This window comes from Pieris napi, chromosome 24 (assembly GCF_905475465.1).
Source record: "Pieris napi chromosome 24, ilPieNapi1.2, whole genome shotgun sequence".
Lineage (NCBI taxonomy): Eukaryota > Metazoa > Arthropoda > Insecta > Lepidoptera > Pieridae > Pieris > Pieris napi.
Window position 1 is genome coordinate 201,227 of NC_062257.1, and position 16,664 is coordinate 217,890.

General features: G+C 34.0%; 1 pseudogene; it reads right to left on the bottom strand.

The window, feature by feature from the left end:
- Positions 1 to 13,201: 13,201 nt before the first annotated feature.
- Positions 13,202 to 13,320, bottom strand: LOC125061963 (annotated as a pseudogene).
- Between the last annotated feature and the right edge of the window lie 3,344 nt (positions 13,321 to 16,664).

Consider the following 16,664-nt stretch of genomic DNA (forward strand, 5'->3'; position numbering starts at 1 on the left):
TCATCCCTGAGGTCCTAGGTTCGATCCCCGGCTGTGCACCAATGCACTTTCTTTCTATGTGCGCATTTAACATTAACATAACATTCGACGACTCATTGGTCTAGTGGTTAGTACCCCTGACTGCGAAACCATGTGTCCCGGGTTCGATCCCCGGCTGAGACGAACATCGATGTGATGAGCATTTAATGTTGTGCGTAGGTCTTGGGTGTTTAAATATGTATTTATATGTCTATCTATCCATAAAATGTATGTATATCCGTTGCCTAGTACCCATAACACAAGCTTCACCAGCTTCGCATGGGACTAGGTCAATTGGTGTGAATTGTCTTAAAAAAAAAAACATTCGCTCAAACAGTGAAGGAAAACATCGTGAGGAAACCGACATACCTTAGACCCAAAAAGTCGACAGCGTGTGTCAGGCACAGGAGGCTGATCACCTACTTGCCTATTAGATTTAAAAATGATCATGAAACAGATTCAGAAATAGCCCAGACCTAAGGAGGTTGGAGCGCCGCTGATTTATTTTTATTTTTTATTTATTTTGTGTGTTTCGTTAGTAATAAATGTTACGGTCTATTTCCAAATTAACACTTGCTAACACATTTCAGGGAATGAATGACCCTAAAGTTGACGGTGTGTGTGTGTTGACATAAGAAATAATCCAGTTGCGCTACAACCCTGAATTGTCTGTATTGGCCTCAGATTGCATCCTTTTCTTTAGATCAAGGAGCTGCTCAGGATTTTTACACATCTCATATATGAGTGGTACACATAGAAAGTCCATTGGTGCACGAACCTACAATCTCAGGAATGAAAGTCACACGCTACAGCCAATGCCTAACCTAACCTAATCTTGTTTTTCTCCTGGAACTTAACAGGTATAAGAGTGGTGAAAATCTCATAATTTAGCATTAAATTTAAATACAATTAATCCTAGACTAAAGCCAATTGAAATGATAGCATATTAGCGCCATATATTGCCGCCATATTCGTATTCGCTTTTATTGACGCTAAAGACAAATTAGGATCACCACTCGAAGTTGAGATTTAGCGCTAAGTATGAATATGTCAATAACCTTTTTTGATTTTCATTGAAAAAGTATTTAAATACTCCATCGAAAAATGCCTTAAAAACGCTCAGTATTGGAACGACGGATTATTGACTTCATGCGGGCAGAATCCACTCTGTTTTGTCTATGGATAGACAAGACATAAATAGACAATCAACAAAATATAAAGACTATCCATAAACAATTGAAGGTATTACAATCGAACTTAACCTAAAAAATTAGCTATCAAAAAGTTCTCAGCGAAATTTCGCACAATTAAAGACGTTTTATCGAATAAGCGAACACTGATTTCTGTTACGCTAATCCGAGACTTGTAATTGAGATTTCAACCGTGTCTTGAGAGATCAATGAACCGGCCAATTAACCTTGACGGACAATTACTTCTGTCTACTACAAAGCTTTATAACCACCACCACTGTTATTTCAATTAAAACTGGTAATAACAACAAAATATCATTTATTCATATATGTTTTAAACAATGACAAATAATGAAATGACAAGTAAACATTATACTATATTACTGCAAAACCGTTTACGAAATCATTTAGAACAACATACCGGTTATATTGACCAAAATCAAAGGTCCCGGCTGAATTCTACTGTACTAGGTTCTTTTTTTTCTTTTTTTTTTATATACTTAATAGGGGGGCAAACGAGCTTGCGGGACGACCAAAAAGGGCAGTCTTCGCAGCCTATAGACACCCATTTTTAGTGGGCGCGTTGACGGCCTTTGAGGGAGGAGTACACTCGATTTTTAAACATTTGAAGGTCGTATCTCTGAGGGTAGACCCCCACCGGGAGTCGATTCCACAGTTCGCTAGTTCGCAAAAGAAAATGTCTTGTGAAACGGACTGTGGAAGACCTCCGACCATCAAGATGATGTTGGTGAAATTTAGAGTTTAATAACAATGTCATCGGCTGTTACGACTATCGGTTTTTACGACCAATTATAAGCAGTCCCTTCCATATCGTTATAACATAGACTTAACATTTATTACTAACAAAACACACACAGAGAAACACACAAAATAACTATAATCAAAGAAAAAATAATGAGAGATAACAATTTTTTTTTCTTTTAAAGAACAAAGTACGGTAAGTGTGTAATGCGTGTTTGTAATTAGTAGTAAGTAGTAGTAGTAGTTTTATGTTAATCCAGCGATGCAACCCCACTACATCTAATTTAAGGTTAGTTATAAGCTCAGGTTTTAAAAGTGTTTCATTTAACATATATTTGAACATATACAACAACCGCCACCGAACTTAACTCAGGCTAGTACTATATTAATAAAAAATATTTCAGATTACATTTATTAAAAAATTTATCATTTATTAAAGTCTATTTTATAACGACACTATTATGATATGTAATTGTTGTTCAATTTATTTTGTGAATATATATACATAATACATATGTATATGTTACTCAAGGATTTTTCATAATTCTAATGTGTTACATATAAAAAAGGGTGCGTGTACTTATGTACGCGCGTAAGAAGTTATAATTCTTTGGCATTATTAAAAATAGTTTTTGATTGCATGCAAATAATTAATAACAATTAAATAATCAAAGACTGGAAAAGGAGTCATTATAGTCAATAAAGTTCAGTTTACATTTGAAAAATTAAATAAATAAATATTATTATTATTCTCTTACATTAAGTGTAAATTCTATCATTATTCGAATGTTGTTTTTAAATTATGTCCAATGCCGTAGCATCTTCCGTGGGCAACTTCATTCTGTTAATTTTGTGTCACGGTGCGCGCGCATCGTAAAATTTCACTCTCAACAATTTTTCATAACGCGCCTAAAGAAGTATAACTTCAAAAATACAAATATTTCCTCAGTATAATATTAGTTTAGATTTATAAAAATGTAAGATTTTATACATTAGTTCAATGGATTTAGAGTACATAAACTCAAATCATTTATATTTCTTTCATTTATCATAATTTTTAGTGTTTTTTTTATTACCATAAAGCGTGGATAATATTTCAGATTATGTCACAAACTGTCTCTGCTTAAAATAACGGAACAATAAAGAATGGCACTTCGATTAAGCACAATAGGAAAATACGTTGACGTTAGGTCATCTATAATATTATAAACGTTATAGTCTTATTGTCTGTCTCAAATCAGATAATACAATTGGAGCAGGAGGTAGAGCATCACTGTGGTCATGTGTTTGAATCCCAGTTATGCACCAATTTAGTTTTATATGCTCAGGTCTAAGGGGCCATCCATAAAGTACGTCACACGTTAATGGGGAGGGAGGGTATCACCGAAGAGTGACATCGTGTGACAAGGGGCATGGGGGGGTCAATACTTTTGTGACGTCACATGTTAAAATTTAAAATAATAAAACGCAAAGTTTGGATGTGAATTAAAAATTTTAAAAATTTACGAACTTGATCTATAATTAGGTACATTGATATACAAAAAATATAAATATTTTTATCTTTAATTAATATAATTAATCGTTTATTATTTTATAACTAGTCGTTTGTTTTTTCGGTTTTATGAAATGTTGGACTTTATGTTGATTTTATTAGATTAATATTTAATAAAAATAAGTAAAAAATGAAAATAGCTGTTTTCTCTCGATTATTTTTAAATACATACATAAATTTAAAAAAATGTGTGACGTCACATCAGGGGGGGGGTTATAAAAATGTTACAACCTGTGACAAGGGGGGGGAGGGGTTAGGTTTCTGAATCTGAATCCTTGACTCTGAATCTTGTCCTGACTCCTTGATGGCTGGAAGTCTTCCACGGTCCGCTTCACAAGATACTTTCTTTTGGGAACCAACGAATCGACTTGGTCTTCCCTGGGAGGTACAACCTCCAATTGTTCACAGCTGTATAATAAACTACCCACAGATATAAAAAAAGATATAAAAAATATTACTTCTATCAATTCATTCAAATCGAAGCTAAGTGAATATATTAAACAAAATTACTTTTAAATTCATTTCTTATAATTACTTTTAATTCATATTTCTTTGTTTACTTTTATTTTTAAATTTATTGCATGTACGGCTATATTTTATTGTGATTATTTTAAGAACGACTAGGTACAATGTTATGTTAATCTAGAGTTTTATTCTCATGTAAGTGACATTTGTTGTCTTTTTTGAGAAATAAAGTCTTTAAACCTAATTGTTTTGAGAAATAGTATACTAGTGTATACGGCTGTGTAACTGCTGTTTTGGGCGATCCGTAGGCTCGTTTGAATTTCCTTATGATCACTCCATGTATTTGTATATCTATATTCACACTGTATAATAAAAAATCGCACAAGACGTTATGCAACAGAATTGCCATCTAAAACTCTAATATTTAACTACTAAACGAATACATCAACCAATAGCGTGTATTTTTTCTCAATCTCCCTTTTCTTCAACAAAAACGTTGCATATCTTCATGACGCCCATAATATTATTATATTATTATTGCGTTTCATCCGTAAAAATTTTACCCTCATGCGCCTAAAGAAGTTTCACTTCAAAAAAGGATAATATTTGTTTTAAACAAAGTCACGGCTAAATATTATAAAATAACCTTAAAATCGCGGGGCCATTGTCATCGAAGCGCCGAAGAACTATAAAAATATAAATAAATTAGCATAACTGCTTTCACAAATTATATTATTGTATATATACGTTATGGGCGCGTGTCATAATAAATTGCTATGTACAGCCCGCAACTTCGCCTTCGTAAAATGAGGATAGAAGATTCTTACCTTTTAATAAATTTAAGAAATGTATTAAAGAATGTGTAAAAAGGCTTACTATAAAGTCAACGATTATCTAGTTGATAAAAGGGCCTGGGACTGGTGCTAGACAATTAAGTCTCTTTAGTCTAATTTATTTGATATTTGTTTTAAAATAAGTGTTGTTTGATGATTTGCTATTTTAAACGAGTACCGAGAGTTTTACGTCGGCTTTTTCTCTCGGCCTACACCCTCTGTCTTCTTTGCCGATGAGTAGGGATGTCTACAGACTCAAATGTAATGACGTGGAATAAGTGATACCTGTATCTTATGTTCCATAATAAACATTTATTTTATATAATATATATTATATATTTACGGGTACTAGGTTTGATTTTGTTATATGCTTATGTTAGTCGCTGACCTAGTAGTATATATCACAGCTGTATGTTTGAAAACGAAATTGACAATTAAAAGTATCATCCTTATGTACCTACTGCAGTTGTAAATATATTAACTGAACTGTATGTATTAAGATATCGATGAAAACGTAGACTTTACAATTTTATTATATATACATATTTAAATATGACCTAAACGTCGGGGAATTAAATTCGAAGTGAAATGGCTGCCTCACTTGTCGTATTTGCATAGGAATCATGCATAATCTGCTGACCGTGAACTAGCTTTTAGCTGTGAGAATAGAACGAACCAACTATTATGAATAAAACATTGGATGGATATATTTTTGCTGCAGATGCCGTGATGAGTCCAGCCCTGCGATTCTGTAACTCACACAGCGGTTTTCGCATCGGCGGTCGCTCTCAAATCAGTCGTGAAGCAGTCATTTTATGATTTGGCATTCTGAAAAGGTGGGAGCTTGTAGTTTATTGTTTATCAGAATGCCAAATCATAAAATGACTGCTTCACGACTGATTTGAGAGCGACCGCCGATGCGAAAACCGCTGTGTGAGTTCGTGAAGTGAGTTACAGAATCGCAGGGCATACTTATGAACATCATAAAAGTAATATGTATTAAACGCTTCTAATTTTACATTTAATGCCAGTTCTCAAATCAAGGGCGTAGAACGGACGACAAGAACTGGCAATAAACTCTCCGCGAATCTTTTTAATCGCCAAGTTTTGTTTCACACAATGTTTGTAAGGAGCTGTAACCATTACACCATGTTTCCCATGACATCTTAATAAATTAAAAACAAAGATTAGTCCTCTATCAGCAGGAGGCATGGTTAAATAGAAGCACGCACTTACATTCTCGTCAATATCAATTGGATAGCGGATAGATTTATTTTATCATGTAATTCTTTAAAACGACTCATACCCATTGAACGATAGAGGTAGTTTAATACTAGCTATTGGGGCATGGGGCATGCATAATTTTCGCCGAGAATCAGAACCAAATTATCTATTAGCCCATCTTGGTGATACAAATCAAATCAATTCACTTTTAAAAACACACTTTTAAAAACAATTATTAAAAGATGATTAAAAAAATCGGTTGTCTGTAAAGTCGGTTTACTGACGATTATTGAACGTGAACAAGGTCATAAAAAAATATTGATGGGATGGTTGCATTTTTCAAAAAAAAAAAAAAAAATTTGTTTGATAGGTATTTTGTATGGATATAGAGAAGGAGGTAAATGGAAATCACAATTGAATTGATCAAGTTTCATTTATTTGTACGCATAAATATAATACAATTATGTCAATTTTAAATGGAACGCCTTAGAGCGAGGTAACGCCTCAGAGCAAGGTAACGCCTCAGATCAAGGTAACGCCTCAGAGCGAGGTAACGCCGCATGAGTCATGTTTTTTCGTGCATGCAGCCGGCTCCATCGAATTATAAGACGTTGTCACGTCAAAAATCGGTTGTCTGTAAAGTCGGTTTACTGACGATAGTTGAACGTGACAACGTCAGAAAAAAATATTGATGGGATGGTTGCATTTAAAAAAAAAATTAAATTTTATTTGTTTGATAGGTATTTTGTATGGATATAGAGAAGGAGGTAAATGGAAATCACAATTGAATTGATCAAGTTACATTTATTTGTACGCATAAATACAATTATGTCAATTTTAAATGGAACGCCTCAGAGCGAGGTAACGCCGTATGGGTCATGTTTTTTCGTGCGTGCAGCCGGCTCCATCGAATTATAAGACGTTGTCACGTCAAAAATCGGTTGTCTGTAAAGTCGGTTTACTGACGATAGTTGAACGTGACAACGTCAGAAAAAAATATTGATGGGATGGTTGCATTTAAAAAAAAAATTAAATTTTATTTGTTTGATAGGTATTTTGTATGGATATAGAGAAGGAGGTAAATGGTAATCGCAATTGAATTGATCAAGTTACATTTATTTGTACGCATAAATACAATTATGTCAATTTTAAATGGAACGCCTCAGAGCGAGGTAACGCCGTATGGGTCATGTTTTTTCGTGCGTGCAGCCGGCTCCATCGAATTATAAGACGTTGTCACGTCAAAAAGTGACTCGCGCTGTAGACTCAGTTGATCAAATTCGTTGTTTCAGCAAGATATTAATGTCACCGTAAAATTGTAAAAACCGTTAGATTGTAATCTATCTCGCGAGATTGTAAACTGTCGAAAGATTGTCAACTCAACATACTGCTTGCAATTTAACGTATTATTATTCGGTAGTTATATGAAATTGTTAGGAAGTAAAATTAATCTGTAATTGACCAAAGAAGTTTGAATGATAACTAAGTTAGTGTAGTACAATCTACCGAATACCGATAACCGATAACCGATAGATTACAATCTAACGGTTTTTACAATTTTACGTTAACATTAACCCCGTATTCGATTCCACTTCAAATGCCATCGGTTTATTGTTGCTAGTAGAATATATGAATTATGTATTTTATACGAGGCAGTTTTACACAACAAGTAAACTTAAATAATAATTGTTTTCGCTAGTGTTATGCGCAGGAGTGGATGGTTGTGGGCGCTTTACGAGTTAGAGGCATATAAAATGTTATGACAAGTGGAAATGCATGTTGCATGTGCAGCCATTGAAAATAGGAAGTTGTTAACCTAAAACTTGTTATCGACGCCATTGCAATAAATACTTTAAGCGATGTGTGAACTTTTTTCAATATGTCAAAACGGTTTGGTACGTTAGACATAGACATATAATTTATTACAAGCAAAAACACACACACATACACACACAAAACAACAATAATCAAAGAAAAAAAAAAGAGAGAAAATGAGAGATATAAAAAACTTTTTTTCCCTTTTTGCATGTGTTCTATGGCTGTAATTGGCACTGGCTCAGCATTATGCTGAGGAGCTGAATGTTTAAAAGAAAGAAAAGGAATGTAATAATACTTAGTAGAAAAAAAATTATAATAATATTAGTAAAAGTTAGCAGTGTAATCTGAAAGTGTTGTGTAATGGTGTATAGTAAATAAAATAAAATTAAAAGTTAAAAATAAGAATAATTGCTACTTGAATGACCCTAAGTCCAATTGGTTTTAAAAGAGTACCGAGAGTTTTTGAAGTGAAACTTCTTTATCGGGGTTGGAAAAAAAAATAGTGTAACATTTTTTTGTTACGCGTCACATTTTTCCGTTACGCGCCATCTTTTGAAGTGAAACTTCTTTATCGACGTATGGGAGAAATTTTGTAGCAGGTTACGCGCCATCTTTTTCTTGTCCCTACCACGGTTGATCCGAAGAGATTCGAAGCCATTAGTAACAAAAATATATAATAACGATAACAATAATAGTAATACTAATACATAATTCTATTACAATTAATGAAATTCTGTAATAATCTTAGTACTACATAGTAGTACAGTAATAAGTTAAAATGAAATAATTGTATTGTATTTGTATTCATGTCTATGATAATAAAAGCCTTTTGTTAAACTTTATCTAATTTAACTTTATTTAACCAATTTCTGTAAAGTTGCATATAGTAGATCATTTTTCGAAAAATAAGGTCATAAAGAAGTTTCACTTCTTACGTGTGTACACCTAGTACACGCACACAGTTTTTCCGCCGGCTTTTTCTCTCAGCCCACACCAGTCTTCTTTGCCGATGAGTAGGGATGTCTACCGTAACAATTTAATGACGTGGAATAAGTGATACCTGTATCTTATATTCCATAATAAATATTTTATTATTATCAGTATTTCTTGTAACTCTAGAATAAAATTTAATGTTAAATATAATAATAAAATAATATACATTGAAATAAATAACTAAACTTAACATAAACTAAAATATATCATTAAAAGGAGTCCCTTTGAATTGCTAGACTAATTCTTTGTCCGAGGTAGCTGCCAGATCTTCGGTCTCCTGTGATGTCGACTAACCTTTTTGAAATTTCTTTAAAAAGCCTTAAAGCGTTAGGACCCCACGGACCAAGGGTCTCGACACCGAATGGGACAAAATCATGTTCTGAGCCTAGACCCCTGTATTTGCATGCTTTATTTTTTTCAGCCGCTTCACAAGCCGCACCAGCTCTGTAGTTGGTTCTATATAGATGGGAAGGGGCCAGCATGTCTGAACAGGTTATTATTATTGTTCGGAAATACGTCAGCGGGCCACTGTGCGAGGCAAAAACTGCTTTAAACGCTCAGTGGTGAAACGACGGATGTCGAATTTGAAGCCCAGATTTTGTCAAAGTATTTCTTATTCGCATTTAAAATACTAATGAAACATCTGCCAAGGCAATAACATAAACGCAAACTGCAGCCGAGAGACCAATTTATTGCATCCCATATGAATTTTATATTACCTGCCCCGATTCTAAATTGATAAGATTTTGCGACAGATAACGTTTCTTTCAAGCGACCGAAACCAGTTCTATGCTTATTTAATGTTCCGCCATTAATTTAATGCTGTATGAATTTGTTTTTTTTTTCACCAATTTTTTTGGCACCACATAAATAAACCCACATCAATATGCCACTGCCTTTGATTCCTTTAAAATACCTACTTCAAGTATGGAATAATAATATTTCTTATTATTTTGTATTATTTAAGATTTTTTTATTGAGGTACACCGCATCTAAATGTATACAACAAAGTCGTGTTAGTTTACCTACTTATAACTCAAGATCGGCTGGACCGATGTTAGATATCTGTTTTTTGGTGGATTCTTCTCCGCTCCGAATAGCAGAATAAATAATGAAATGTCGTGTAAGTATCGAATAAAAATAAATTAAGTAATTAATTTTACGAATGCAAACAGCATGTGGTGCCATCTGTTGACAAAATTACGCATATAAAAGAAACCTACCACTTTGTTCTTGGATAACAAAACAAAAAATGTCGCATATCAGAAAGTGTTTTAACATGCAGTATCGCAATATTGGCGCTAGAGAGAAGATGCCTAATGTGTAAAACTACCATTGTTCTTTCGCAATGGAAAGCAATAAAACATTTCTGTATTTGCAAAAAAACCTTAATGCAATCCTAAATTAAGTTTAACTAAAGTTAACACGATATTATTAGACTGTTAGGCGGAACGAAGTTCGACGGGTCCGCTAGTCATATATATCTAATAAACTTTCTACAGTATATGTTACAAGCTATCTATTCTAAAATATGTACATATCTATATCTATTCTAGAATATATTTTCCAAAAATAATATTAAAAAACAATTAAAATATTACACTTCCAATTTTAGTTTTTATTAGTAGGTAATTGTTTGCATAACAATCAGAACATGAATTAAAATAATTCTCCTAAGAAATGTTAAATATGTATCAAAATAATGTTTCTGTACTACTTAGCGACATCTAGTTTATTATAAAGAAAGGACTGCTTTGTGGGTCTATGAATTATTGTTATTGAATTAAAACTAGTCTGTCAACGTCCACCGTTGTTTCATTATTATAAGAAAAGAGCGTACCAATTCTTAAAAAGCCAGCAACGCACTCGCAAGATCCCCCAGTATTGGGGGAGTGTCCATGGGCATGTATATTGTATAGTGTGTCCATGGGCGGCATCACATCAGAGAAGACCTGCGATATGAATCAATGAAACTTGGCCAATACAATCTAATATATAAAATTCTCGTGTCACAGTTTTCGCTGCCATACTCCTCCGAAACGGCTCGACCGATTCTCATGAAATTTTGTGTGCTTATTGGGTATGTCTGAGAATCGGACAACATCTATTTTTCATCCCCATTATGATTATTTTTTTTTATTTTTAGATATTTTTTTCTGTTTTTATTTTTTTATGATACAGCATTAAAAAATACATACAACCCCTAACTTTCACCCCTCTACGAGCAACCCCTATTTTTTATTATAAATGATATACATGGCAAAACGACGTTTGCCCGGTCAGCTAGTACAATATAAATGAACACAGTTTTCTAGCCATGAAAGTATAATTTTTCCGAAAAATCTATCACTTGATGATCAAATCTAGCAGATGAAGCTTTTTCTTCTTTTAATTTAGTATCAAGGCTCGCTTCCGGCCTTTTCTTTTTTCACCAAAAAAATGAAGAATATCTTCACTGTTGAGAGTTGCGCCCCTATGCCCTAATCTGCTCTCCTCTCAATTTACTTGTTTTATTTTCATAATGACTTCAATTTTCTTTATTGGATGAAATAATCGTTCATTAACACGACTTTTGACGACTCATTGGTCTAGTGGTTAGTACCCCTCACTGCGAATCCATGGGTCCCGGGTTCGATCCCCGGCTGAGACGACCATCGATGTGATTAGCATTTGGTGTTTTGCTTAGGTCTTGGGTGTTTAAATATGTACTTATATGTCTATCTATCTATAATATCTATGTATATCCGTTGCCTAGTACCCATAACACAAGCTTCATCAGCTTAGCATGGGACTAGGTCAATTGGTGTGAATTGTCTTTAAAAAAAAAAAAATAACAATTTAATTTTTTTAAGTAACAATCTTCAAGATTGATTGATTTCAAAATGTGTTCACTTTGTGGCTTTTACCAACAATTATAACTAGATAGCTTTATCTGTGAGAGACGCTAATAAAACTTGGTTATTTCCTGGTGCTTAAGATTATAATAATCTTACGGAAACTATCAAAGATAAGTAGACCTCCTCATGCTTACAAGACACGATACATTTAGGCGTATCATTATTAACTGGCGGCCCGTCCTATATATGTTCTTTAATATTGTGGAAGATTTTCTATATCTATATATATAAAATGAAACCCGTTTTCCGTTGTCACGACATCACATGAAAACGGGTTGACCGATTTGTCTGATTCTTTTTTTATTATATTCCTTGAAGTACGAGGATGGTTCTTACGGCGAGAAAAATTAAAAAAATTGAGTGAAAAAGTCTAAAAACAACACTTTTCTATATTCCCATACAAAATATTCGTAATAATATTTAAAGGCAATTTAAACTTTAATACCATATCATAAAGTTCAAGTGTTAGTGGAGGGGTTCCGGGAAGGTAAATTTTTATTTTTGACATAATGTATTTTTTGTATTATCAACTTTCTTTTTTTATCTTACTAGCTAGACCGGTGTCCCTAATAGCAGAATAAGTATTTTAAACAAAATAAAGAATCGACTGTTAGGCGGTACGATGTTCGCCAGGCCAGCTAGTCATCAATAGTTTTCGCAGCGCATGCGATGAAAGATATTTCATACTCATATTTATTATTGGTAACATTATTTTAGTTTTAGTAGGAGCCTTATTTTTTTGTTACTATACAAATAGCCAAAGTCAAGCCAAAATAACTAACTAACTATGAATAAATCATATATAGGTAAACAAGTACACTTATGAACGTCAGAAAAGAAGTTAAATTAATTCTAAATTAACATTTATTACCAGTTCGCTAGTCAAGGGCGTAGAGCCTATATTAATCAGTGATAAGGTAGCATTCAAATGGTAAAATTATTTTTAAAATCGGTCCAGTACTTTTTGAGCCATTTCGTTACAAACATACATACAAATCTTTATAATATTAGTATAGACATATGTCTCGATTCTCTGTACACTAATGTGTTTTTTATATTTTTATTTAATAGGTTAAATTGTCTAATATTCTCGTCATAAAAAAACTAAATCCAACTACACGTAAAGCTACAGGCAACAAATTTAAATGTGGATATGATTGATGTATGAGCCTGTCAACAGGAATATGATCAATTCGTATACCAAATTAAATAAGTGGACACACGGAAATGCGGGTCCTTTTATCCCACGTCCATACCCCATACCCGACATACCGTATTTACCACGAGTGCAGCAAATAAGTCATTGCCCAAAAAATATTGATAAAAAAAACTTTAGAAGTGTCAAGGGACACCCGGATGAAACGAAATTCCTTTCGATTATTTTAATGTTAATTGGTATCATAACAGTATGATAGATTTTCTCGACACCAATCTTACGACGAAAAAAAAAGCCAACATCACGAGGTGTTCTCAGGCGGTCACCCATCCTAGTACTGACCTCGCCCGACGTTGCTTAACTTCGGTGATCGGACGAGAACCGGTGTATTACAATAGAAAATAATAATAATAATAATAGTCGTGACAACTTTTCGTAAGAATTTTTTCCGTCTAGCCCCCTTTCACAACGCGCGATAAGGAACTTCGTTCCAATAACACAGCCTACCGAAGGTTACTACACAGGCTATAAACGTAATATGAAGAACAATTCATTTGTCTCTTTAGTCCAGTGTTTCCCACCGTGAGGCCCACTCCTATAAGGGGGCAATTCGATTGTTAAGAAATTTGAAGTGAAAATTTACTTACTGTGTGTATAATTTAGTGATTTCTTCCTAACCTATCATTTCTTAAATGAACAATTCAATTTCTTAACATTAAAAATTATGTATGTTACATAGGGGGCATAAGAATTTTAGTAAGACTTACTTACTTACTTTGTTCGACCGCAAAATAAAACTGATGCGAGTTCATTAAGAAGATGGTTTTCGATGAAGAAACACTGTTTTTTGTAATACTATTACGCAACCGTAGGCGTAAAAGACACCTTAGCATGTGGATGCGTCCAATACTACAATCAAGAGAACAGCATGGAATATTTCATACTTTGTATCCCCAAATGAGAGAAGACACTAAAAAGTTTTTCAACTACTTTAGAATGTCCGTGGTTTCATTTGATGAATTAGTATTTTATTTTATTTGAAGGAGTGGCGCGCGGTCGGCAGCAACCGCTTGTAGCGGTCCGTGTATGGTGGATCCGGCAGCTCTAAGCAGTCGACCGCACGGCAGAACTCGACCGCAGAGCGACTGCTCCGACCGCTCAGAAACTGGTCATGCGGTCCGTGTATGGCGGATAAGAATTTAGTATGGAAACTGCAGTTCGCCGTGCGGCGACCGCTTAGAGTAGTCGGTATCGACTGCAACATGCGGTCCGTCTATGGCCAGCGTAAGGTTCTTGGAGCAAAAACGTTGGGAACACTGCTCTAATCTACCGTCTTTTCATATAGAACAACACGTTAAAGCTGTCAGAAATGATTGCTATTGAAACTTTTACCTTTAACTACAAAAAATTCGAATCATTAAAAACAATGTCACACAATTTTTATATAACTTTTTCTTGGTATTTCGGCCGTCTTTGTTACTACGTAGCATCATTGACATTCATAGTAATAAATTACTCGTAAATTTTTATAAAAATGTCACGCGGCCAAGGCTTGTAATTTAGCTAGTACTATCTGTGTGCGTTATAAAATAATATTAGAATAAACTGCAAATGAAACTAATGTATGTGATAGACAAGTTTAGACAGCAATATGGTGCTAACAGCGAAACTTTCACGTTATCTGATCCCGCGTAGATCTATTACTTTTTATTATTATTAGCGTCCTATAAATGTTAAATTATTATAATTATACCCTTTTAAGTACTTGTTCATTTTGTCAAATTGCGTAACGGCTGAGATGAAAAGATGCTTAAAAAATATGACAGCTTTAACAGCAAATGTGCTTTCGTAACGACGCACATTATGGGTTAGATTCAGAAAGGAGACTCAGCGCTTAGGCTGATTACCATACGTCAAAAGTGCTCAGTTCCCCGTCTACTGTTGTGTTGGCATTGTTGAGTATTTGAGTATTAAGCATTAAGAGGGCTATTCCAAAACTTATTAAAATTATTTGAATTTCAGCTCTAACTCAAACTCAAAATATCTTTATTCATATAGGTAAACAAGTACACTTATGAACGTCAAAAAAAAGTTAATTTAATTGTAAATTTACATTTACTACCAGTTCGCAAGTCAAGAAAAGCAGGCAAGAAACTTTCCGCCACTCTTTTTAATAGCTAGGTAGCAAATCAATCCGCAGGTTTAGGATCATTTAAATATTCGTCTAATTTATAAAAAGATTTATTGATTAATTAACGTTTTACTAGGGCTTTGAATTTATTTAGTGATAATTCTCTTATAACGCTTGGGAGTTTGTTGTAAAAACGAATACAATTTCCAACTTTACATTATATGTTTTGAAAATTTACTTACTATCAAAGTCAAAGTCAAATCATTTATTTCAATTAGACCACCTAAAATGACACTTTTGAACGTCAAAAAAAATACAAAGAAGATTCTAGTTGCCCCTTCCAAAAGCTAGTTTCGTGTGGAGAAGAATGGGCAAGAAACTTCACTGTGTTTCGTTAATAACTCCCTAGTGATTTCTTCCTAAAACCTATCATTTCTTTAGTGAACAATTCAATTTCTTAACATCAAAAATTATGTTTTATGGTCTATTGTGGTTACAAAATGACCTCATCGAATAAACACGACCAAAGTCTATACATACGGGAGTAGTTCGCAATAAATCTCATTTCTGAATTTCACACTAAGCAGTAGTGGCCAGCGAAAAGTTAAATAATCCTATTTATAAGTGTAAGGGGGTACTTAAACCAATCATAATAAAACTGTGTTGGTCAATATGAATACAATTTTAAAGGCATACAAGTAACGTCCATAATATAACATAATTAATAAAGAACTTCCTGCATCTAATAACTACACTAAATATAAACGCCTGAAGGAAACCTCGAGCAAAGTTTCACGTAAGCAATTACCGTGGCATGTGTAAATAGCACTTTGAACGTTCTTGCAAATTAAGATCGCGCACAACTTGGCGCAAACTTGTGTTTTAACAACGATCGTTTATCGATTTTCTCCAGGTTTTGATGTTGCGAAGAAGCCATAGACAATATTTATTCAAATATATTTTTATTATAGTGTTAAGCCAGCAGTAACTTTGTCCTTTTCGTTTTGATTGTTAAGTATGGACGGATTTTTGCTACAGACGGGCTATAAACCCACAGTTTCATGGTTCGGGGTTGATAATCACACCTTTACCTGTGAGTTAACATTCAGGCCGAGCTGAGCTGTAAAGGCCCTTAAGGCCAACAGCGAGATTCCATTCCAAAAAAAAATGAGTTAACAATTTCTGGCGGTTTCTTAGTACATTGAACAACTTAGTATATAGTCTTATAGAAAAACGTGTTAGTTTTCTAGTAACATAGTGTAAAACTGTGTGTTACATCTTTAGGGATGTTTGCTTGAGGTTGACTGGTTCAGAATTACTTGGTCGATGTTAAAATAAAACTCCCTAATTACTTGTAGAGAAGAGGTGAAGATGGAATAGTGAATGATTGAATGATTTTATTTACAAAACTGTGTACAATTATACTTAAAACTTATCCTACACTTACAACTAATATTGACATGTGGTGCCAAGATGCGGAGCGTTGATTGGTTGCGCAGGTACCAGAGTAGGCGATAAAAATGCGGCGCGGCAAAAAGTTGGCCTTTTTCTGCACGCAGCCGCCGAAGCGTACGAACGTGTTCATCTTAGAACACTTCGGTATCGTAGCCTTACGATAACGCTAA